The 24,574-nt window shown below is 39.3% G+C and overlaps 1 long non-coding RNA gene across 1 annotated transcript; it reads left to right on the top strand.

Annotated features, from left to right (window-relative positions):
• The first annotated feature begins 1,595 nt into the window (after positions 1 to 1,595).
• LOC147676744 (uncharacterized) lies at positions 1,596 to 17,640 on the top strand. Its single transcript, XR_015302559.1, has 12 exons — positions 1,596 to 1,704; positions 3,033 to 3,155; positions 4,484 to 4,604; positions 5,931 to 6,050; positions 7,380 to 7,499; positions 8,827 to 8,946; positions 10,275 to 10,394; positions 11,722 to 11,844; positions 13,173 to 13,293; positions 14,622 to 14,743; positions 16,072 to 16,192; positions 17,521 to 17,640. It is a non-coding gene; the product is annotated as an uncharacterized LOC147676744 (long non-coding RNA).
• The last annotated feature ends 6,934 nt before the right edge of the window (positions 17,641 to 24,574 follow it).

The raw sequence follows: 24,574 nt of genomic DNA, 5'->3' as shown, positions 1-24,574 counted from the left end.
TTGATTGTTTAATTGAGCTGTTGATTTTCACAATAAAACAGACTCCATAGTATTAATCTGGTTACCCTTTATAAAAATCTAAACTTTTTGTATTGCTTATACTAAATGTACTAACAGTGGACTTTTCCATCTGCAGATTATACTGAATGACCAGCAGTGGCAGTGTTTCACAGCAGAGTTTCTCTGAATTGCCGAGACTGAAGCAAAAAAAAAATGGAAGTCTTCTGGCATACTGCATCATTTTACCAATTTATGTGGTAAGTAAAACTCCCAATCATTCTTTTAGGCATTAAAAAGATGTAAATAGCATCGGAATGTCCTCACTAATTTATAGTGGGAGCCTGTGCCTGAATATTATTTCTGTCAAGATGGAAGTAATATGTATCACATTATGTTGGTCATGATAGTTAATAAAAGAATGACTGACTCAAACTCTACTAAAACCTGCTTTAGATCCTGGTGCTAGCAACGTTCTATTCGAGGAAATATCTGCCTTTGAGACTGAAATGCACCATCTCACTTATGAAAAATAGTGTTACATACTCAAGAAAGGAAGCTCATCTAACCTCTTCTCCTGCACTCTATGTTGGACTCTGATACTCAAGATGGAGTGCTGTTAAGGTTAATCTGTCTTTGTACCTCAATCCCACTTTCGAAAAGGACACAGTGCTTCGACTGGTTCCCATTCCTTTACCATTCCCCCTCCTACGTGGCTGGCAGTCATGAATACAGATAGTAACCTACTGCGTAACTTCTGATATCTCATCCTCCTGTGTGGTTAGCTTCCACAAGGACAATTGGTCCAGGGGTGTCTGACATCATAAAGCTAAAGCAAGAGGTTGTCTGACATGAGGTGCCATTCTGTTGCCGGGCAGTCTGACATCATAAAGCTAAAGCAAGATGTTTTCTGACTAGAAGGCCACTCTGTTGCAAAGCAGCTGGCATCATGAAGGTAAAGGAAGATGTTGTCTGACATGAGAGCCACTCTGTTGCCTAACAAGGAGTAGGATACATTTATCTTGGTAATGAGATGAGTTGCAGGGTAGATAGGATGCCCAACGAAAAGATGAGATGGTACGAAGAAAGAAATTAGAACTTTATTTAGACTTACACATTTGTATGAACGGAGGTTTGAGCATAAGAGTCTCAACTTCACCATTGCTGCACTGGTAGGATTTGGCTAAAGAGAAGATGCAAATTATGCTATTCATAGTTTCTATTATTCCTGTTAACTGTAGCATAACCCTTCCTCTCTCAACTTACCAGCTGGCTTAATCGCTACTGGTGTACCATATCCTAAAACAAAGGAAGTAAGAAGGGTGCGCTGCCACTTGGCTGGCAAAAAGATTTATATCCCAATGTACGTGCTACAATTGTTTAGAGAGTGTTAGCAAATGAGGCAAGGGAATGCAGAGAAGTATGAGAGGTTATAAACACAAATTGAGATTTGATTTTTTAATTGAGCTGTTGATTTTCACAATAAAACAGACTCCATAGTATTGATCTGGTTACCCTTTAAAAAAATCTAAACTTTTTGTATTGCTTATACTAAATGTACTAACAGTGGACTTTTCCATCTGCAGATTATACTGAATGACCAGCAGTGGCAGTGTTTCACAGCAGAGTTTCTCTGAATTGCCGAGAATGAAGCAAAAAAAAAAAGGAAGTCTTCTGGCATACTGCATCATTTTACCAATTTATGTGGTAAGTAAAACTCCCAATCATTCTTTTAGGCATTAAAAAGATGTTAATAGCATTGGAATGTTGTCACTACTTTATAGTGGGAGCCTGTGCCTGAATAGTAATTTCTGTCAATATGGAAGTAATATGTATCACATTATGTTGGTCATGATAGTTAATAAAAGACTGACTGACTCAAACTCTACTAAAACCTGCTTTAGATCCTGGTGCTAGCAATGTTCTATTCGAGGAAATTGCTGCCTTTGAGACTGAAATGCGCCATCTCACTTATGAAAAATAGTGTTACATACTCAAGGAAGGAAGCTCATCTAACCTCTTCTCCTGCACTCTGTATGTTGGACTCTGATACTCAAGATGGATTGTTGTTAAGGTTAATCTGTCTTTGTACCTCAATCCCACTTTCGAAAAGGACACAGTGCTTCGACTGGTTCCCATTCCTTTACCATTCCCCCTCCTACGTGGCTGGCAGTCATGAATACAGATCGTAACCTACTGCGTAACTTCTGATATCTCATCCTCCTGTGGGGTTAGCTTCCACAAGGACAATTGGTCCAGGGGTGTCTGACATCATAAAGCTAAAGCAAGAAGTTGTCTGACATGAGGTGCCATTCTGTTGCCTAGCAGTCTGACATCATGAAGCTAAAGCAAGATGTTTTCTGACTAGAAGGCCACTCTGTTGCAAAGCAGCTGGCATCATGAAGGTAAAGGAAGATGTTGTCTGACATGAGAGCCACTCTGTTGCCTAACAAGGAGTAGGATACATTTATCTTGGTAATGAGATGAGTTGCAGGGTAGATAGGATGCCCAACGAAAAGATGAGATGGTAAGAAGAAAGAAATTAGAACTTTATTTAGACTTACACATTTGTATGAACGCAGGTTTGAGCATAAGAGTCTCAACTTCACCATTGCTGCACTGGTAGGATTTGGCTAAAGAGAAGATGCAAATTATGCTATTCATAGTTTCTATTATTCCTGTTAACTGTAGCATAACCCTTCCTCTCTCAACTTACCAGCTGGCTTAATCGCTACTGGTGTACCATATCCTAAAACAAAGGAAGTAAGAAGGGTGCGCTGCCACTTGGCTGGCAAAAGATTTATATCCCAATGTACGTGCTACAATTGTTTAGAGAGTGTTAGCAAATGAGGCAAGGGGACGCAGAGAAGTATGAGAGGTTATAAACACAAATTGAGATTTGATTTTTAAATTGAGCTGTTGATTTTCACAATAAAACAGACTCCATAGTATTGATCTGGTTACCCTTTATAAAAATCTAAACATTTTGTATTGCTTATACTAAATGTACTAACAGTGGACTTTTCCATCTGCAGATTATACTGAATGACCAGCAGTGGCAGTGTTTCACAGCAGAGTTTCTCTGAATTGCCGAGACTGAAGCAAAAAAAAAAAAAGGAAGTCTTCTGGCATACTGCATCATTTTACCAATTTATGTGGTAAGTAAAACTCCCAATCATTCTTTTAGGCATTAAAAAGATGTAAATAGCATCGGAATGTCCTCACTAATTTATAGTGGGAGCCTGTGCCTGAATATTATTTCTGTCAAGATGGAAGTAATATGTATCACATTATGTTGGTCATGATAGTTAATAAAAGACTGACTGACTCAAACTCTACTAAAACCTGCTTTAGATCCTGGTGCTAGCAACATTCTATTCGAGGAAATATCTGCGTTTGAGACTGAAATGCACCATCTCACTTATGAAAAATAGTGTTACATACTCAAGGAAGGAAGCTCATCTAACCTCTTCTCCTGCACTCTCTATGTTGGACTCTGATACTCAAGATGGATTGTTGTTAAGGTTAATCTGTCTTTGTACCTCAATCCCACTTTTGAAAAGGACACAGTGCTTCGACTGGTTCCCATTCCTTTACCATTCCCCCTCCTACGTGGCTGGCAGTCATGAATACAGATAGTAACCTACTGCATAACTTCTGATATCTCATCCTCCTGTGTGGTTAGCTTCCACAAGGACAATTGGTCCAGGGGTGTCTGACATCATAAAGCTAAAGCAAGAAGTTGTCTGACATGAGGTGCCATTCTGTTGCCTAGCAGTCTGACATCATGAAGCTAAAGCACGATGTTTTCTGACTAGAAGGCCACTCTGTTGCAAAGCAGCTGGCATCATGAAGGTAAAGGAAGATGTTGTCTGACATGAGAGCCACTCTGTTACCTAACAAGGAGTAGGATACATTTATCTTGGTAATGAGATGAGTTGCAGGGTAGATAGGATGCCCAACGAAAAGATGAGATGGTAAGAAGAAAGAAATTAGAACTTTATTTAGACTTACACATTTGTATGAACGCAGGTTTGAGCATACGAGTCTCATCTTCACCATTGCTGCACTGGTAGGATTTGGCTAAAGAGAAGATGCAAATTATGCTATTCATAGTTTCTATTATTCCTGTTAACTGTAGCATAACCCTTCCTCTCTCAACTTACCAGCTGGCTTAATCGCTACTGGTGTACCATATCCTAAAACAAAGGAAGTAAGAAGGGTGCTCTGACACTTGGCTGGCAAAAAGATTTATATCCCAATGTACGTGCTACAATTGTTTAGAGAGTGTTAGCAAATGAGGCAAGGGAATGCAGAGAAGTATGAGAGGTTATAAACACAAATTGAGATTTGATTGTTTAATTGAGCTGTTGATTTTCACAATAAAACAGACTCCATAGTATTAATCTGGTTACCCTTTATAAAAATCTAAACTTTTTGTATTGCTTATACTAAATGTACTAACAGTGGACTTTTCCATCTGCAGATTATACTGAATGACCAGCAGTGGCAGTGTTTCACAGCAGAGTTTCTCTGAATTGCCGAGACTGAAGCAAAAAAAAAATGGAAGTCTTCTGGCATACTGCATCATTTTACCAATTTATGTGGTAAGTAAAACTCCCAATCATTCTTTTAGGCATTAAAAAGATGTAAATAGCATCGGAATGTCCTCACTAATTTATAGTGGGAGCCTGTGCCTGAATATTATTTCTGTCAAGATGGAAGTAATATGTATCACATTATGTTGGTCATGATAGTTAATAAAAGAATGACTGACTCAAACTCTACTAAAACCTGCTTTAGATCCTGGTGCTAGCAACGTTCTATTCGAGGAAATATCTGCCTTTGAGACTGAAATGCACCATCTCACTTATGAAAAATAGTGTTACATACTCAAGAAAGGAAGCTCATCTAACCTCTTCTCCTGCACTCTATGTTGGACTCTGATACTCAAGATGGAGTGCTGTTAAGGTTAATCTGTCTTTGTACCTCAATCCCACTTTCGAAAAGGACACAGTGCTTCGACTGGTTCCCATTCCTTTACCATTCCCCCTCCTACGTGGCTGGCAGTCATGAATACAGATAGTAACCTACTGCGTAACTTCTGATATCTCATCCTCCTGTGTGGTTAGCTTCCACAAGGACAATTGGTCCAGGGGTGTCTGACATCATAAAGCTAAAGCAAGAGGTTGTCTGACATGAGGTGCCATTCTGTTGCCGGGCAGTCTGACATCATAAAGCTAAAGCAAGATGTTTTCTGACTAGAAGGCCACTCTGTTGCAAAGCAGCTGGCATCATGAAGGTAAAGGAAGATGTTGTCTGACATGAGAGCCACTCTGTTGCCTAACAAGGAGTAGGATACATTTATCTTGGTAATGAGATGAGTTGCAGGGTAGATAGGATGCCCAACGAAAAGATGAGATGGTACGAAGAAAGAAATTAGAACTTTATTTAGACTTACACATTTGTATGAACGGAGGTTTGAGCATAAGAGTCTCAACTTCACCATTGCTGCACTGGTAGGATTTGGCTAAAGAGAAGATGCAAATTATGCTATTCATAGTTTCTATTATTCCTGTTAACTGTAGCATAACCCTTCCTCTCTCAACTTACCAGCTGGCTTAATCGCTACTGGTGTACCATATCCTAAAACAAAGGAAGTAAGAAGGGTGCGCTGCCACTTGGCTGGCAAAAAGATTTATATCCCAATGTACGTGCTACAATTGTTTAGAGAGTGTTAGCAAATGAGGCAAGGGAATGCAGAGAAGTATGAGAGGTTATAAACACAAATTGAGATTTGATTTTTTAATTGAGCTGTTGATTTTCACAATAAAACAGACTCCATAGTATTGATCTGGTTACCCTTTAAAAAAATCTAAACTTTTTGTATTGCTTATACTAAATGTACTAACAGTGGACTTTTCCATCTGCAGATTATACTGAATGACCAGCAGTGGCAGTGTTTCACAGCAGAGTTTCTCTGAATTGCCGAGAATGAAGCAAAAAAAAAAGGAAGTCTTCTGGCATACTGCATCATTTTACCAATTTATGTGGTAAGTAAAACTCCCAATCATTCTTTTAGGCATTAAAAAGATGTTAATAGCATTGGAATGTTGTCACTACTTTATAGTGGGAGCCTGTGCCTGAATAGTAATTTCTGTCAATATGGAAGTAATATGTATCACATTATGTTGGTCATGATAGTTAATAAAAGACTGACTGACTCAAACTCTACTAAAACCTGCTTTAGATCCTGGTGCTAGCAATGTTCTATTCGAGGAAATTGCTGCCTTTGAGACTGAAATGCGCCATCTCACTTATGAAAAATAGTGTTACATACTCAAGGAAGGAAGCTCATCTAACCTCTTCTCCTGCACTCTGTATGTTGGACTCTGATACTCAAGATGGATTGTTGTTAAGGTTAATCTGTCTTTGTACCTCAATCCCACTTTCGAAAAGGACACAGTGCTTCGACTGGTTCCCATTCCTTTACCATTCCCCCTCCTACGTGGCTGGCAGTCATGAATACAGATCGTAACCTACTGCGTAACTTCTGATATCTCATCCTCCTGTGGGGTTAGCTTCCACAAGGACAATTGGTCCAGGGGTGTCTGACATCATAAAGCTAAAGCAAGAAGTTGTCTGACATGAGGTGCCATTCTGTTGCCTAGCAGTCTGACATCATGAAGCTAAAGCAAGATGTTTTCTGACTAGAAGGCCACTCTGTTGCAAAGCAGCTGGCATCATGAAGGTAAAGGAAGATGTTGTCTGACATGAGAGCCACTCTGTTGCCTAACATGGAGTAGGATACATTTATCTTGGTAATGAGATGAGTTGCAGGGTAGATAGGATGCCCAACGAAAAGATGAGATGGTACGAAGAAAGAAATTAGAACTTTATTTAGACTTACACATTTGTATGAACGCAGGTTTGAGCATAAGAGTCTCAACTTCACCATTGCTGCACTGGTAGGATTTGGCTAAAGAGAAGATGCAAATTATGCTATTCATAGTTTCTATTATTCCTGTTAACTGTAGCATAACCCTTCCTCTCTCAACTTACCAGCTGGCTTAATCGCTACTGGTGTACCATATCCTAAAACAAAGGAAGTAAGAAGGGTGCGCTGCCACTTGGCTGGCAAAAAGATTTATATCCCAATGTACGTGCTACAATTGTTTAGAGAGTGTTAGCAAATGAGGCAAGGGAATGCAGAGAAGTATGAGAGGTTATAAACACAAATTGAGATTTGATTTTTTAATTGAGCTGTTGATTTTCACAATAAAACAGACTCCATAGTATTGATCTGGTTACCCTTTATAAAAATCTAAACTTTTTGTATTGCTTATACTAAATGTACTAACAGTGGACTTTTCCATCTGCAGATTATACTGAATGACCAGCAGTGGCAGTGTTTCACAGCAGAGTTTCTCTGAATTGCCGAGAATGAAGCAAAAAAAAAAGGAAGTCTTCTGGCATACTGCATCATTTTACCAATTTATGTGGTAAGTAAAACTCCCAATCATTCTTTTAGGCATTAAAAAGATGTAAATAGCATCGGAATGTCCTCACTAATTTATAGTGGGAGCCTGTGCCTGAATATTATTTCTGTCAAGATGGAAGTAATATGTATCACATTATGTTGGTCATGATAGTTAATAAAAGACTGACTGACTCAAACTCTACTAAAACCTGCTTTAGATCCTGGTGCTAGCAACGTTCTATTCGAGGAAATATCTGCCTTTGAGACTGAAATGCACCATCTCACTTATGAAAAATAGTGTTACATACTCAAGGAAGGAAGCTCATCTAACCTCTTCTCCTGCACTCTCTATGTTGGACTCTGATACTCAAGATGGATTGTTGTTAAGGTTAATCTGTCTTTGTACCTCAATCCCACTTTTGAAAAGGACACAGTGCTTCGACTGGTTCCCATTCCTTTACCATCCCCCTCCTACGTGGCTGGCAGTCATGAATACAGATAGTAACCTACTGCGTAACTTCTGATATCTCATCCTCCTGTGGGGTTAGCTTCCACAAGGACAATTGGTCCAGGGGTGTCTGACATCATAAAGCTAAAGCAAGAAGTTGTCTGACATGAGGTGCCATTCTGTTGCCTAGCAGTCTGACATCATAAAGCTAAAGCAAGATGTTTTCTGACTAGAAGGCCACTCTGTTGCAAAGCAGCTGGCATCATGAAGGTAAAGGAAGATGTTGTCTGACATGAGAGCCACTCTGTTGCCTAACAAGGAGTAGGATACATTTATCTTGGTAATGAGATGAGTTGCAGGGTAGACAGGATGCCCAACGAAAAGATGAGATGGTACAAAGAAAGAAATTAGATTTTTATTTAGACTTACACATTTGTATGAACGGAGGTTTGAGCATAAGAGTCTCAACTTCACCATTGCTGCACTGGTAGGATTTGGCTAAAGAGAAGATGCAAATCATGCTATTCATAGTTTCTATTATTCCTGTTAACTGTAGCATAACCCTTCCTCTCTCAACTTACCAGCTGGCTTAATCGCTACTGGTGTACCATATCCTAAAACAAAGGAAGTAAGAAGGGTGCGCTGCCACTTGGCTGGCAAAAAGATTTATATCCCAATGTACGTGCTACAATTGTTTAGAGAGTGTTAGCAAATGAGGCAAGGGGACGCAGAGAAGTATGAGAGGTTATAAACACAAATTGAGATTTGATTTTTTAATTGAGCTGTTGATTTTCACAATAAAACAGACTCCATAGTATTGATCTGGTTACCCTTTATAAAAATCTAAACATTTTGTATTGCTTATACTAAATGTAATAACAGTGGACTTTTCCATCTGCAGATTATACTGAATGACCAGCAGTGGCAGTGTTTCACAGCAGAGTTACTCTGAATTGCCGAGAATGAAGCAAAAAAAAAAGGAAGTCTTCTGGCATACTGCATCATTTTACCAATTTATGTGGTAAGTAAAACTCCCAATCATTCTTTTAGGCATTAAAAAGATGTAAATAGCATCGGAATGTCCTCACTAATTTATAGTGGGAGCCTGTGCCTGAATATTATTTCTGTCAAGATGGAAGTAATATGTATCACATTATGTTGGTCATGATAGTTAATAAAAGACTGACTGACTCAAACTCTACTAAAACCTGCTTTAGATCCTGGTGCTAGCAACGTTCTATTCGAGGAAATATCTGCCTTTGAGACTGAAATGCACCATCTCACTTATGAAAAATAGTGTTACATACTCAAGGAAGGAAGCTCATCTAACCTCTTCTCCTGCACTCTCTATGTTGGACTCTGATACTCAAGATGGATTGTTGTTAAGGTTAATCTGTCTTTGTACCTCAATCCCACTTTTGAAAAGGACACAGTGCTTTGACTGGTTCCCATTCCTTTACCATTCCCCCTCCTACGTGGCTGGCAGTCATGAATACAGATAGTAACCTACTGCATAACTTCTGATATCTCATCCTCCTGTGTGGTTAGCTTCCACAAGGACAATTGGTCCAGGGGTGCCTGACATCATAAAGCTAAAGCAAGAAGTTGTCTGACATGAGGTGCCATTCTGTTGCCTAGTAGTCTGACATCATAAAGCTAAAGCAAGATGTTTTCTGACTAGAAGGCCACTCTGTTGCAAAGCAGCTGGCATCATGAAGGTAAAGGAAGATGTTGTCTGACATGAGAGCCACTCTGTTGCCTAACAAGGAGTAGGATACATTTATCTTGGTAATGAGATGAATTGCAGGGTAGACAGGATGCCCAACGAAAAGATGAGATGGTACAAAGAAAGAAATTAGATTTTTATTTAGACTTACACATTTGTATGAACGGAGGTTTGAGCATAAGAGTCTCAACTTCACCATTGCTGCACTGGTAGGATTTGGCTAAAGAGAAGATGCAAATCATGCTATTCATAGTTTCTATTATTCCTGTTAACTGTAGCATAACCCTTCCTCTCTCAACTTACCAGCTGGCTTAATCGCTACTGGTGTACCATATCCTAAAACAAAGGAAGTAAGAAGGGTGCGCTGCCACTTGGCTGGCAAAAAGATTTATATCCCAATGTACGTGCTACAATTGTTTAGAGAGTGTTAGCAAATGAGGCAAGGGGACGCATAGAAGTATGAGAGGTTATAAACACAAATTGAGATTTGATTTTTTAATTGAGCTGTTGATTTTCACAATAAAACAGACTCCATAGTATTGATCTGGTTACCCTTTATAAAAATCTAAACATTTTGTATTGCTTATACTAAATGTAATAACAGTGGACTTTTCCATCTGCAGATTATACTGAATGACCAGCAGTGGCAGTGTTTCACAGCAGAGTTACTCTGAATTGCCGAGAATGAAGCAAAAAAAAAAGGAAGTCTTCTGGCATACTGCATCATTTTACCAATTTATGTGGTAAGTAAAACTCCCAATCATTCTTTTAGGCATTAAAAAGATGTAAATAGCATCGGAATGTCCTCACTAATTTATAGTGGGAGCCTGTGCCTGAATATTATTTCTGTCAAGATGGAAGTAATATGTATCACATTATGTTGGTCATGATAGTTAATAAAAGACTGACTGACTCAAACTCTACTAAAACCTGCTTTAGATCCTGGTGCTAGCAACATTCTATTCGAGGAAATATCTGCGTTTGAGACTGAAATGCACCATCTCACTTATGAAAAATAGTGTTACATACTCAAGGAAGGAAGCTCATCTAACCTCTTCTCCTGCACTCTCTATGTTGGACTCTGATACTCAAGATGGATTGTTGTTAAGGTTAATCTGTCTTTGTACCTCAATCCCACTTTTGAAAAGGACACAGTGCTTCGACTGGTTCCCATTCCTTTACCATTCCCCCTCCTACGTGGCTGGCAGTCATGAATACAGATAGTAACCTACTGCATAACTTCTGATATCTCATCCTCCTGTGTGGTTAGCTTCCACAAGGACAATTGGTCCAGGGGTGTCTGACATCATAAAGCTAAAGCAAGAAGTTGTCTGACATGAGGTGCCATTCTGTTGCCTAGCAGTCTGACATCATGAAGCTAAAGCACAATGTTTTCTGACTAGAAGGCCACTCTGTTGCAAAGCAGCTGGCATCATGAAGGTAAAGGAAGATGTTGTCTGACATGAGAGCCACTCTGTTACCTAACAAGGAGTAGGATACATTTATCTTGGTAATGAGATGAGTTGCAGGGTAGATAGGATGCCCAACGAAAAGATGAGATGGTAAGAAGAAAGAAATTAGAACTTTATTTAGACTTACACATTTGTATGAACGCAGGTTTGAGCATAAGAGTCTCAACTTCACCATTGCTGCACTGGTAGGATTTGGCTAAAGAGAAGATGCAAATTATGCTATTCATAGTTTCTATTATTCCTGTTAACTGTAGCATAACCCTTCCTCTCTCAACTTACCAGCTGGCTTAATCGCTACTGGTGTACCATATCCTAAAACAAAGGAAGTAAGAAGGGTGCGCTGCCACTTGGCTGGCAAAAGATTTATATCCCAATGTACGTGCTACAATTGTTTAGAGAGTGTTAGCAAATGAGGCAAGGGGACGCAGAGAAGTATGAGAGGTTATAAACACAAATTGAGATTTGATTTTTAAATTGAGCTGTTGATTTTCACAATAAAACAGACTCCATAGTATTGATCTGGTTACCCTTTATAAAAATCTAAACATTTTGTATTGCTTATACTAAATGTACTAACAGTGGACTTTTCCATCTGCAGATTATACTGAATGACCAGCAGTGGCAGTGTTTCACAGCAGAGTTTCTCTGAATTGCCGAGACTGAAGCAAAATAAAAAAAAGGAAGTCTTCTGGCATACTGCATCATTTTACCAATTTATGTGGTAAGTAAAACTCCCAATCATTCTTTTAGGCATTAAAAAGATGTAAATAGCATCGGAATGTCCTCACTAATTTATAGTGGGAGCCTGTGCCTGAATATTATTTCTGTCAAGATGGAAGTAATATGTATCACATTATGTTGGTCATGATAGTTAATAAAAGACTGACTGACTCAAACTCTACTAAAACCTGCTTTAGATCCTGGTGCTAGCAACATTCTATTCGAGGAAATATCTGCGTTTGAGACTGAAATGCACCATCTCACTTATGAAAAATAGTGTTACATACTCAAGGAAGGAAGCTCATCTAACCTCTTCTCCTGCACTCTCTATGTTGGACTCTGATACTCAAGATGGATTGTTGTTAAGGTTAATCTGTCTTTGTACCTCAATCCCACTTTTGAAAAGGACACAGTGCTTCGACTGGTTCCCATTCCTTTACCATTCCCCCTCCTACGTGGCTGGCAGTCATGAATACAGATAGTAACCTACTGCATAACTTCTGATATCTCATCCTCCTGTGTGGTTAGCTTCCACAAGGACAATTGGTCCAGGGGTGTCTGACATCATAAAGCTAAAGCAAGAAGTTGTCTGACATGAGGTGCCATTCTGTTGCCTAGCAGTCTGACATCATGAAGCTAAAGCACGATGTTTTCTGACTAGAAGGCCACTCTGTTGCAAAGCAGCTGGCATCATGAAGGTAAAGGAAGATGTTGTCTGACATGAGAGCCACTCTGTTACCTAACAAGGAGTAGGATACATTTATCTTGGTAATGAGATGAGTTGCAGGGTAGATAGGATGCCCAACGAAAAGATGAGATGGTAAGAAGAAAGAAATTAGAACTTTATTTAGACTTACACATTTGTATGAACGCAGGTTTGAGCATACGAGTCTCATCTTCACCATTGCTGCACTGGTAGGATTTGGCTAAAGAGAAGATGCAAATTATGCTATTCATAGTTTCTATTATTCCTGTTAACTGTAGCATAACCCTTCCTCTCTCAACTTACCAGCTGGCTTAATCGCTACTGGTGTACCATATCCTAAAACAAAGGAAGTAAGAAGGGTGCTCTGACACTTGGCTGGCAAAAAGATTTATATCCCAATGTACGTGCTACAATTGTTTAGAGAGTGTTAGCAAATGAGGCAAGGGAATGCAGAGAAGTATGAGAGGTTATAAACACAAATTGAGATTTGATTGTTTAATTGAGCTGTTGATTTTCACAATAAAACAGACTCCATAGTATTAATCTGGTTACCCTTTATAAAAATCTAAACTTTTTGTATTGCTTATACTAAATGTACTAACAGTGGACTTTTCCATCTGCAGATTATACTGAATGACCAGCAGTGGCAGTGTTTCACAGCAGAGTTTCTCTGAATTGCCGAGACTGAAGCAAAAAAAAAATGGAAGTCTTCTGGCATACTGCATCATTTTACCAATTTATGTGGTAAGTAAAACTCCCAATCATTCTTTTAGGCATTAAAAAGATGTAAATAGCATCGGAATGTCCTCACTAATTTATAGTGGGAGCCTGTGCCTGAATATTATTTCTGTCAAGATGGAAGTAATATGTATCACATTATGTTGGTCATGATAGTTAATAAAAGACTGACTGACTCAAACTCTACTAAAACCTGCTTTAGATCCTGGTGCTAGCAATGTTCTATTCGAGGAAATTGCTGCCTTTGAGACTGAAATGCGCCATCTCACTTATGAAAAATAGTGTTACATACTCAAGGAAGGAAGCTCATCTAACCTCTTCTCCTGCACTCTGTATGTTGGACTCTGATACTCAAGATGGATTGTTGTTAAGGTTAATCTGTCTTTGTACCTCAATCCCACTTTCGAAAAGGACACAGTGCTTCGACTGGTTCCCATTCCTTTACCATTCCCCCTCCTACGTGGCTGGCAGTCATGAATACAGATCGTAACCTACTGCGTAACTTCTGATATCTCATCCTCCTGTGGGGTTAGCTTCCACAAGGACAATTGGTCCAGGGGTGTCTGACATCATAAAGCTAAAGCAAGAAGTTGTCTGACATGAGGTGCCATTCTGTTGCCTAGCAGTCTGACATCATGAAGCTAAAGCACGATGTTTTCTGACTAGAAGGCCACTCTGTTGCAAAGCAGCTGGCATCATGAAGGTAAAGGAAGATGTTGTCTGACATCAGAGCCACTCTGTTGCCTAACAAGGAGTAGGATACATTTATCTTGGTAATGAGATGAGTTGCAGGGTAGATAGGATGCCGAACGAAAAGATGAGATGGTACGAAGAAAGAAATTAGAACTTTATTTAGACTTACACATTTGTATGAACGCAGGTTTGAGCATAAGAGTCTCAACTTCACCATTGCTGCACTGGTAGGATTTGGCTAAAGAGAAGATGCAAATTATGCTATTCATAGTTTCTATTATTCCTGTTAACTGTAGCATAACCCTTCCTCTCTCAACTTACCAGCTGGCTTAATCGCTACTGGTGTACCATATCCTAAAACAAAGGAAGTAAGAAGGGTGCGCTGCCACTTGGCTGGCAAAAAGATTTATATCCCAATGTACGTGCTACAATTGTTTAGAGAGTGTTAGCAAATGAGGCAAGGGAATGCAGAGAAGTATGAGAGGTTATAAACACAAATTGAGATTTGATTTTTTAATTGAGCTGTCTATTTTCACAATAAAACAGACTCCATAGTATTGATCTGGTTACCCTTTAAAAAAATCTAACCTTTTTGTATTGCTTATACTAAATGTACTAACAGTGGACTTTTCCATCTGCAGATTATACTAAATGACCAGCAGTGGCAGTGTTTCACAGCAGAGTTTCTCTGAATTGCCGAGACTGAAGCAAAAAAAAAAAAGGAAGTCTTCTGGCATACTGCATCATTTTACCAATTTATGTGGTAAGTAAAACTCCCAGTCATTCTTTTAGGCATTAAAAAGATGTCAATAGCAACGAAATGTCGTCACTACTTTATAGTGGGAGCCTGTGCCTGAATATAATTTCTGTCAAGATGGAAGTAATATGAATCACATTATGTTGGTCATGATAGTTAATAAAAGACTGACTGACTCAAACTCTACTAAAACCTGCTTTAGATCCTGGTGCTAGCAATGTTCTATTCGAGGAAATTGCTGCCTTTGAGACTGAAATGCACCATCTCACTTATGAAAAATAGTGTTACATACTCAAGGAAGGAAGCTCATCTAACCTCTTCTCCTGCACTCTCTATGTTGGACTCTGATACTCAAGATGGATTGTTGTTAAGGTTAATCTGTCTTTGTACCTCAATCCCACTTTTGAAAAGGACACAGTGCTTCGACTGGTTCCCATTCCTTTACCATTCCCCCTCCTACGTGGCTGGCAGTCATGAATACAGATAGTAACCTACTGCATAACTTCTGATATCTCATCCTCCTGTGTGGTTAGCTTCCACAAGGACAATTGGTCCAGGGGTGTCTGACATCATAAAGCTAAAGCAAGAAGTTGTCTGACATGAGGTGCCATTCTGTTGCCTAGCAGTCTGACATCATGAAGCTAAAGCAAGATGTTTTCTGACTAGAAGGCCACTCTGTTGCAAAGCAGCTGGCATCATGAAGGTAAAGGAAGATGTTGTCTGACATGAGAGCCACTCTGTTGCCTAACATGGAGTAGGATACATTTATCTTGGTAATGAGATGAGTTGCAGGGTAGATAGGATGCCCAACGAAAAGATGAGATGGTACGAAGAAAGAAATTAGAACTTTATTTAGACTTACACATTTGTATGAACGCAGGTTTGAGCATAAGAGTCTCAACTTCACCATTGCTGCACTGGTAGGATTTGGCTAAAGAGAAGATGCAAATTATGCTATTCATAGTTTCTATTATTCCTGTTAACTGTAGCATAACCCTTCCTCTCTCAACTTACCAGCTGGCTTAATCGCTACTGGTGTACCATATCCTAAAACAAAGGAAGTAAGAAGGGTGCGCTGCCACTTGGCTGGCAAAAAGATTTATATCCCAATGTACGTGCTACAATTGTTTAGAGAGTGTTAGCAAATGAGGCAAGGGAATGCAGAGAAGTATGAGAGGTTATGAACACAAATTGAGATTTGATTTTTTAATTGAGCTGTTGATTTTCACAATAAAACAGACTCCATAGTATTGATCTGGTTACCCTTTAAAAAAATCTAACCTTTTTGTATTGCTTATACTAAATGTACTAACAGTGGACTTTTCCATCTGCAGATTATACTAAATGACCAGCAGTGGCAGTGTTTCACAGCAGAGTTTCTCTGAATTGCCGAGACTGAAGCAAAAAAAAAAAGGAAGTCTTCTGGCATACTGCATCATTTTACCAATTTATGTGGTAAGTAAAACTCCCAGTCATTCTTTTAGGCATTAAAAAGATGTTAATAGCATTGGAATGTTGTCACTTCTTTATAGTGGGAGCCTGTGCCTGAATATAATTTCTGTCAAGATGGAAGTAATATGTATCACATTATGTTGGTCATGATAGTTAATAAAAGACTGACTGACTCAAACTCTACTAAAACCTGCTTTAGATCCTGGTGCTAGCAATGTTCTATTCGAGGAAATTGCTGCCTTTGAGACTGAAATGCGCCATCTCACTTATGAAAAATAGTGTTACATACTCAAGGAAGGAAGCTCATCTAACCTCTTCTCCTGCACTCTGTATGTTGGACTCTGATACTCAAGATGGATTGTTGTTAAGGTTAATCTGTCTTTGTACCTCAATCCCACTTTTGAAAAGGACACAGTGCTTCGACTGGTTCCCATTCCTTTACCATTCCCCCTCCTACGTGGCTGGCAGTCATGAATACAGATAGTAACCTACTGCGTAACTTCTGATATCTCATCCTCCTGTGTGGTTAGCTTCCACAAGGACAATTGGTCCAGGGGTGTCTGACATCATAAAGCTAAAGCAAGAGGTTGTCTGACATGAGGTGCCATTCTGTTGCCGGGCAGTCTGACATCATAAAGCTAAAGCAAGATGTTTTCTGACTAGAAGGCCACTCTGTTGCAAAGCAGCTGGCATCATGAAGGTAAAGGAAGATGTTGTCTGACATGAGAGCCACTCTGTTGCCTAACAAGGAGTAGGATACATTTATCTTGGTAATGAGATGAGTTGCAGGGTAGACAGGATGCCCAACGAAAAGATGAGATGGTACGAAGAAAGAAGTTAGAACTTTATTTAGACTTACACATTTGTATGAACGCAGGTTTGAGCATAAGAGTCTCAACTTCACCATTGCTGCACTGGTAGGATTTGGCTAAAGAGAAGATGCAAATTATGCTATTCATAGTTTCTATTATTCCTGTTAACTGTAGCATAACCCTTCCTCTCTCAACTTACCAGCTGGCTTAATCGCTACTGGTGTACCATATCCTAAAACAAAGGAAGTAAGAAGGGTGCGCTGCCACTTGGCTGGCAAAAAGATTTATATCCCAATGTACGTGCTACAATTGTTTAGAGAGTGTTAGCAAATGAGGCAAGGGAATGCAGAGAAGTATGAGAGGTTATAAACACAAATTGAGATTTGATTTTTTAATTGAGCTGTTGATTTTCACAATAAAACAGACTCCATAGTATTGATCTGGTTACCCTTTATAAAAATCTAAACTTTTTGTATTGCTTATACTAAATGTACTAACAGTGGACTTTTCCATCTGCAGATTATACTGAATGACCAGCAGTGGCAGTGTTTCACAGCAGAGTTTCTCTGAATTGCCGAGAATGAAGCAAAAAAAAAAGGAAGTCTTCTGGCATACTGCATCATTTTACCAATTTATGTGGTAAGTAAAACTCCCAATCATTCTTTTAGGCATTAAAAAGATGTTAATAGCATTGGAATGTTGTCACTACTTTATAGTGGGAGCCTGTGCCTGAATATAATTTCTGTCAAGATGGAAGTAATATGTATCACATTATGTTGGTCATGATAGTTAATAAAAGACTGACTGACTCAAACTCTACTAAAACCTACTTTAGATCCTGGTGCTAGCAATGTTCTATTCGAGGAAATTGCTGCCTTTGAGACTGAAATGCGCCATCTCACTTATGAAAAATAGTGTTACATACTCAAGGAAGGAAGCTCATCTAACCTCTTCTCCTGCACTCTCTATGTTGGACTCTGATACTCAAGATGGATTGTTGTTAATGTTAATCTGTCTTTGTACCTCAATCCCACTTTTGAAAAGGACACAGTGCTTCGACTGGTTCCCATTCCTTTACCATTCCCCCTCCTACGTGGCTGGCAGTCATGAATACAGATAGTAACCTACTGCATAACTTCTGATATCTCATCCTCCTGTGGGGTTAGCTTACACAAGGACAATTGGTCCAGGGGTGTCTGACCTCATAAAGCTAAAGCAAGAAGTTGTCTGACATGAGGTGCCATTCTGTTGCCTAGCAGTCTGACATCATGAAGCTAAAGCAAGATGTTTTCTGACTAGACGGCCACTCTGTTGCAAAGCAGCTGGCATCATGAAGGTAAAGGAAGATGTTGTCTGACATCAGAGCCACTCTGTTGCCTAACAAGGAGTAGGATACATTTATCTTGGTAATGAGATGAGTTGCAGGGTAGATAGGATGCCGAACGAAAAGATGAGATGGTACGAAGAAAGAAATTAGAACTTTATTTAGACTTACACATTTGTATGAACGCAGGTTTGAGCATAAGAGTCTCAACTTCACCATTGCTGCACTGGTAGGATTTGGCTAAAGAGAAGATGCAAATTATGCTATTCATAGTTTCTATTATTCCTGTTAACTGTAGCATAACCCTTCCTCTCTCAACTTACCAGCTGGCTTAATCGCTACTGGTGTACCATATCCTAAAACAAAGGAAGTAAGAAGGGTGCGCTGCCACTTGGCTGGCAAAAAGATTTATATCCCAATGTACGTGCTACAATTGTTTAGAGAGTGTTAGCAAATGAGGCAAGGGAATGCAGAGAAGTATGAGAGGTTATAAACACAAATTGAGATTTGATTTTTTAATTGAGCTGTTGATTTTCACAATAAAACAGACTCCATAGTATTGATCTGGTTACCCTTTATAAAAATCTAAACTTTTTGTATTGCTTATACTAAATGTACTAACAGTGGACTTTTCCATCTGCAGATTATACTGAATGACCAGCAGTGGCAGTGTTTCACAGCAGAGTTTCTCTGAATTGCCGAGACTGAAGCAAAAAAAAAAAGGAAGTCTTCTGGCATACTGCATCATTTTACCAATCTATGTGGTAAGTAAAACTCCCAATCATTCTTTTAGGCATTAAAAAGATGTAAATAGCATCGGAATGTCCTCACTAATTTATAGTGGGAGCCTGTGCCTGAATATTATTTCTGTCAAGATGGAAGTAATATGTATCACATTATGTTGGTCATGATAGTTAATAAAAGACTGACTGACTCAAACTCTACTAAAACCTGCTTTAGATCCTGGTGCTAGCAACGTTCTATTCGAGGAAATATCTGCCTTTGAGACTGAAATGCACCATCTCACTTATGAAAAATAGTGTTACATACTCAAGGAAGGAAGCTCATCTAACCTCTTCTCCTGCACTCTCTATGTTGGACTCTGATACTCAAGATGGATTGTTGTTAAGGTTAATCTGTCTTTGTACCTCAATCCCACTTTTGAAAAGGACACAGTGCTTCGACTGGTTCCCATTCCTTTACCATTCCCCCTCCTACGTGGCTGGCAGTCATGAATACAGATAGTAACCTACTGCATAACTTCTGATATCTCATCCTCCTGTGTGGTTAGCTTCCACAAGGACAATTGGTCCAGGGGTGTCTGACATCATAAAGCTAAAGCAAGAAGTTGTCTGACATGAGGTGCCATTCTGTTGCCTAGCAGTCTGACATCATGAAGCTAAAGCAAGATGTTTTCTGACTAGAAGGCCACTCTGTTGCAAAGCAGCTGGCATCATGAAGGTAAAGGAAGATGTTGTCTGACATGAGAGCCACTCTGTTGCCTAACATGGAGTAGGATACATTTATCTTGGTAATGAGATGAGTTGCAGGGTAGACAGGATGCCCAACGAAAAGATGAGATGGTACGAAGAAAGAAATTAGAACTTTATTTAGACTTACACATTTGTATGAACGCAGGTTTGAGCATAAGAGTCTCAACTTCACCATTGCTGCACTGGTAGGATTTGGCTAAAGAGAAGATGCAAATTATGCTATTCATAGTTTCTATTATTCCTGTTAACTGTAGCATAACCCTTCCTCTCTCAACTTACCAGCTGGCTTAATCGCTACTGGTGTACCATATCCTAAAACAAAGGAAGTAAGAAGGGTGCCCTGCCACTTGGCTGGCAAAAAGATTTATATCCCAATGTACGTGCTACAATTGTTTAGAGAGTGTTAGCAAATGAGGCAAGGGAATGCAGAGAAGTATGAGAGGTTATAAACACAAATTGAGATTTGATTTTTTAATTGAGCTGTTGATTTTCACAATAAAACAGACTCCATAGTATTGATCTGGTTACCCTTTATAAAAATCTAAACTTTTTGTATTGCTTATACTAAATGTACTAACAGTGGACTTTTCCATCTGCAGATTATACTGAATGACCAGCAGTGGCAGTGTTTCACAGCAGAGTTTCTCTGAATTGCCGAGACTGAAGCAAAAAAAAAAAGGAAGTCTTCTGGCATACTGCATCATTTTACCAATTTATGTGGTAAGTAAAACTCCCAATCATTCTTTTAGGCATTAAAAAGATGTAAATAGCATCGGAATGTCCTCACTAATTTATAGTGGGAGCCTGTGCCTGAATATTATTTCTGTCAAGATGGAAGTAATATGTATCACATTATGTTGGTCATGATAGTTAATAAAAGAATGACTGACTCAAACTCTACTAAAACCTGCTTTAGATCCTGGTGCTAGCAACGTTCTATTCGAGGAAATATCTGCCTTTGAGACTGAAATGCACCATCTCACTTATGAAAAATAGTGTTACATACTCAAGAAAGGTAGCTCATCTAACCTCTTCTCCTGCACTCTATGTTGGACTCTGATACTCAAGATGGATTGTTGTTAAGGTTAATCTGTCTTTGTACCTCAATCCCACTTTTGAAAAGGACACAGTGCTTCGACTGGTTCCCATTCCTTTACCATTCCCCCTCCTACGTGGCTGGCAGTCATGAATACAGATAGTAACCTACTGCATAACTTCTGATATCTCATCCTCCTGTGTGGTTAGCTTCCACAAGGACAATTGGTCCAGGGGTGTCTGACATCATAAAGCTAAAGCAAGAGGTTGTCTGACATGAGGTGCCATTCTGTTGCCGGGCAGTCTGACATCATAAAGCTAAAGCAAGATGTTTTCTGACTAGAAGGCCACTCTGTTGCAAAGCAGCTGGCATCATGAAGGTAAAGGAAGCTGTTGTCTGACATGAGAGCCACTCTGTTGCCTAACAAGGAGTAGGATACATTTATCTTGGTAATGAGATGAGTTGCAGGGTAGACAGGATGCCCAACGAAAAGATGAGATGGTACGAAGAAAGAAGTTAGAACTTTATTTAGACTTACACATTTGTATGAACGCAGGTTTGAGCATAAGAGTCTCAACTTCACCATTGCTGCACTGGTAGGATTTGGCTAAAGAGAAGATGCAAATTATGCTATTCATAGTTTCTATTATTCCTGTTAACTGTAGCATAACCCTTCCTCTCTCAACTTACCAGCTGGCCTAATCGCTACTGGTGTACCATATCCTAAAACAAAGGAAGTAAGAAGGGTGCGCTGCCACTTGGCTGGCAAAAAGATTTATATCCCAATGTACGTGCTACAATTGTTTAGAGAGTGTTAGCAAATGAGGCAAGGGAACGCAGAGAAGTATGAGAGGTTATAAACACAAATTGAGATTTGATTTTTTAATTGAGCTGTTGATTTTCACACTAAAACAGACTCCATAGTATTGATCTGGTTACCCTTTATAAAAATCTAAACTTTTTGTATTGCTTATACTAAATGTACTAACAGTGGACTTTTCCATCTGCAGATTATACTGAATGACCAGCAGTGGCAGTGTTTCACAGCAGAGTTTCTCTGAATTGCCGAGAATGAAGCAAAAAAAAAAGGAAGTCTTCTGGCATACTGCATCATTTTACCAATTTATGTGGTAAGTAAAACTCCCAATCATTCTTTTAGGCATTAAAAAGATGTTAATAGCATTGGAATGTTGTCACTACTTTATAGTGGGAGCCTGTGCCTGAATATAATTTCTGTCAAGATGGAAGTAATATGTATCACATTATGTTGGTCATGATAGTTAATAAAAGACTGACTGACTCAAACTCTACTAAAACCTACTTTAGATCCTGGTGCTAGCAATGTTCTATTCGAGGAAATTGCTGCCTTTGAGACTGAAATGCGCCATCTCACTTATGAAAAATAGTGTTACATACTCAAGGAAGGAAGCTCATCTAACCTCTTCTCCTGCACTCTGTATGTTGGACTCTGATACTCAAGATGGATTGTTGTTAAGGTTAATCTGTCTTTGTACCTCAATCCCACTTTCGAAAAGGACACAGTGCTTCGACTGGTTCCCATTCCTTTACCATTCCCCCTCCTACGTGGCTGGCAGTCATGAATACAGATAGTAACCTACTGCGTAACTTCTGATATCTCATCCTCCTGTGGGGTTAGCTTCCACAAGGACAATTGGTCCAGGGGTGTCTGACCTCATAAAGCTAAAGCAAGAAGTTGTCTGACATGAGGTGCCATTCTGTTGCCTAGCAGTCTGACATCATGAAGCTAAAGCAAGATGTTTTCTGACTAGACGGCCACTCTGTTGCAAAGCAGCTGGCATCATGAAGGTAAAGGAAGATGTTGTCTGACATGAGAGCCACTCTGTTGCCTAACAAGGAGTAGGATACATTTATCTTGGTAATGAGATGAGTTGCAGGGTAGATAGGATGCCCAACGAAAAGATGAGATGGTACAAAGAAAGAAATTAGAACTTTATTTAGACTTACACATTTGTATGAACGGAGGTTTGAGCATAAGAGTCTCAACTTCACCATTGCTGCACTGGTAGGATTTGGCTAAAGAGAAGATGCAAATTATGCTATTCATAGTTTCTATTATTCCTGTTAACTGTAGCATAACCCTTCCTCTCTCAACTTACCAGCTCGCTTAATCGCTACTGGTGTACCATATCCTAAAACAAAGGAAGTAAGAAGGGTGCGCTGCCACTTGGCTGGCAAAAAGATTTATATCCCAATGTACGTGCTACAATTCTTTAGAGAGTGTTAGCAAATGAGGCAAGGGAACGCAGAGAAGTATGAGAGGTTATAAACACAAATTGAGATTTGATTTTTTAATTGAGCTGTTGATTTTCACACTAAAACAGACTCCATAGTATTGATCTGGTTACCCTTTATAAAAATCTAAACTTTTTGTATTGCTTATACTAAATGTACTAACAGTGGACTTTTCCATCTGCAGATTATACTGAATGACCAGCAGTGGCAGTGTTTCACAGCAGAGTTACTCTGAATTGCCGAGAATGAAGCAAAAAAAAAAAAGGAAGTCTTCTGGCATACTGCATCATTTTACCAATTTATGTGGTAAGCAAAACTCCAAATCATTCTTTTAGGCATTAAAAAGATGTTAATAGCATTGGAATGTTGTCACTACTTTATAGTGGGAGCCTGTGCCTGAATATAATTTCTGTCAAGATGTAAGTAATATGTATCACATTATGTTGGTCATGATAGTTAATAAAAGACTGACTGACTCAAACTCTACTAAAACCTGCTTTAGATCCTGGTGCTAGCAACGTTCTATTCGAGGAAATATCTGCCTTTGAGACTGAAATGCACCATCTCACTTATGAAAAATAGTGTTACATACTCAAGAAAGGTAGCTCATCTAACCTCTTCTCCTGCACTCTATGTTGGACTCTGATACTCAAGATGGATTGTTGTTAAGGTTAATCTGTCTTTGTACCTCAATCCCACTTTTGAAAAGGACACAGTGCTTCGACTGGTTCCCATTCCTTTACCATTCCCCCTCCTACGTGGCTGGCAGTCATGAATACAGATAGTAACCTACTGCGTAACTTCTGATTTCTCATCCTCCTGTGTGGTTAGCTTCCACAAGGACAATTGGTCCAGGGGTGTCTGACATCATAAAGCTAAAGCAAGAGGTTGTCTGACATGAGGTGCCATTCTGTTGCCGGGCAGTCTGACATCATAAAGCTAAAGCAAGATGTTTTCTGACTAGAAGGCCACTCTGTTGCAAAGCAGCTGGCATCATGAAGGTAAAGGAAGATGTTGTCTGACATGAGAGCCACTCTGTTGCCTAACAAGGAGTAGGATACATTTATCTTGGTAATGAGATGAGTTGCAGGGTAGATAGGATGCCCAACGAAAAGATGAGATGGTACAAAGAAAGAAATTAGAACTTTATTTAGACTTACACATTTGTATGAACGGAGGTTTGAGCATAAGAGTCTCAACTTCACCATTGCTGCACTGGTAGGATTTGGCTAAAGAGAAGATGCAAATTATGCTATTCATAGTTTCTATTATTCCTGTTAACTGTAGCATAACCCTTCCTCTCTCAACTTACCAGCTGGCTTAATCGCTACTGGTGTACCATATCCTAAAACAAAGGAAGTAAGAAGGGTGCGCTGCCACTTGGCTGGCAAAAAGATTTATATCCCAATGTACGTGCTACAATTCTTTAGAGAGTGTTAGCAAATG

This window comes from Lissotriton vulgaris, chromosome 12 (assembly GCF_964263255.1).
Source record: "Lissotriton vulgaris chromosome 12, aLisVul1.2, whole genome shotgun sequence".
In the NCBI taxonomy this organism is placed as follows: Eukaryota; Metazoa; Chordata; class Amphibia; order Caudata; family Salamandridae; genus Lissotriton; species Lissotriton vulgaris.
This window is presented reverse-complemented; position numbering and strand designations above follow the sequence as displayed.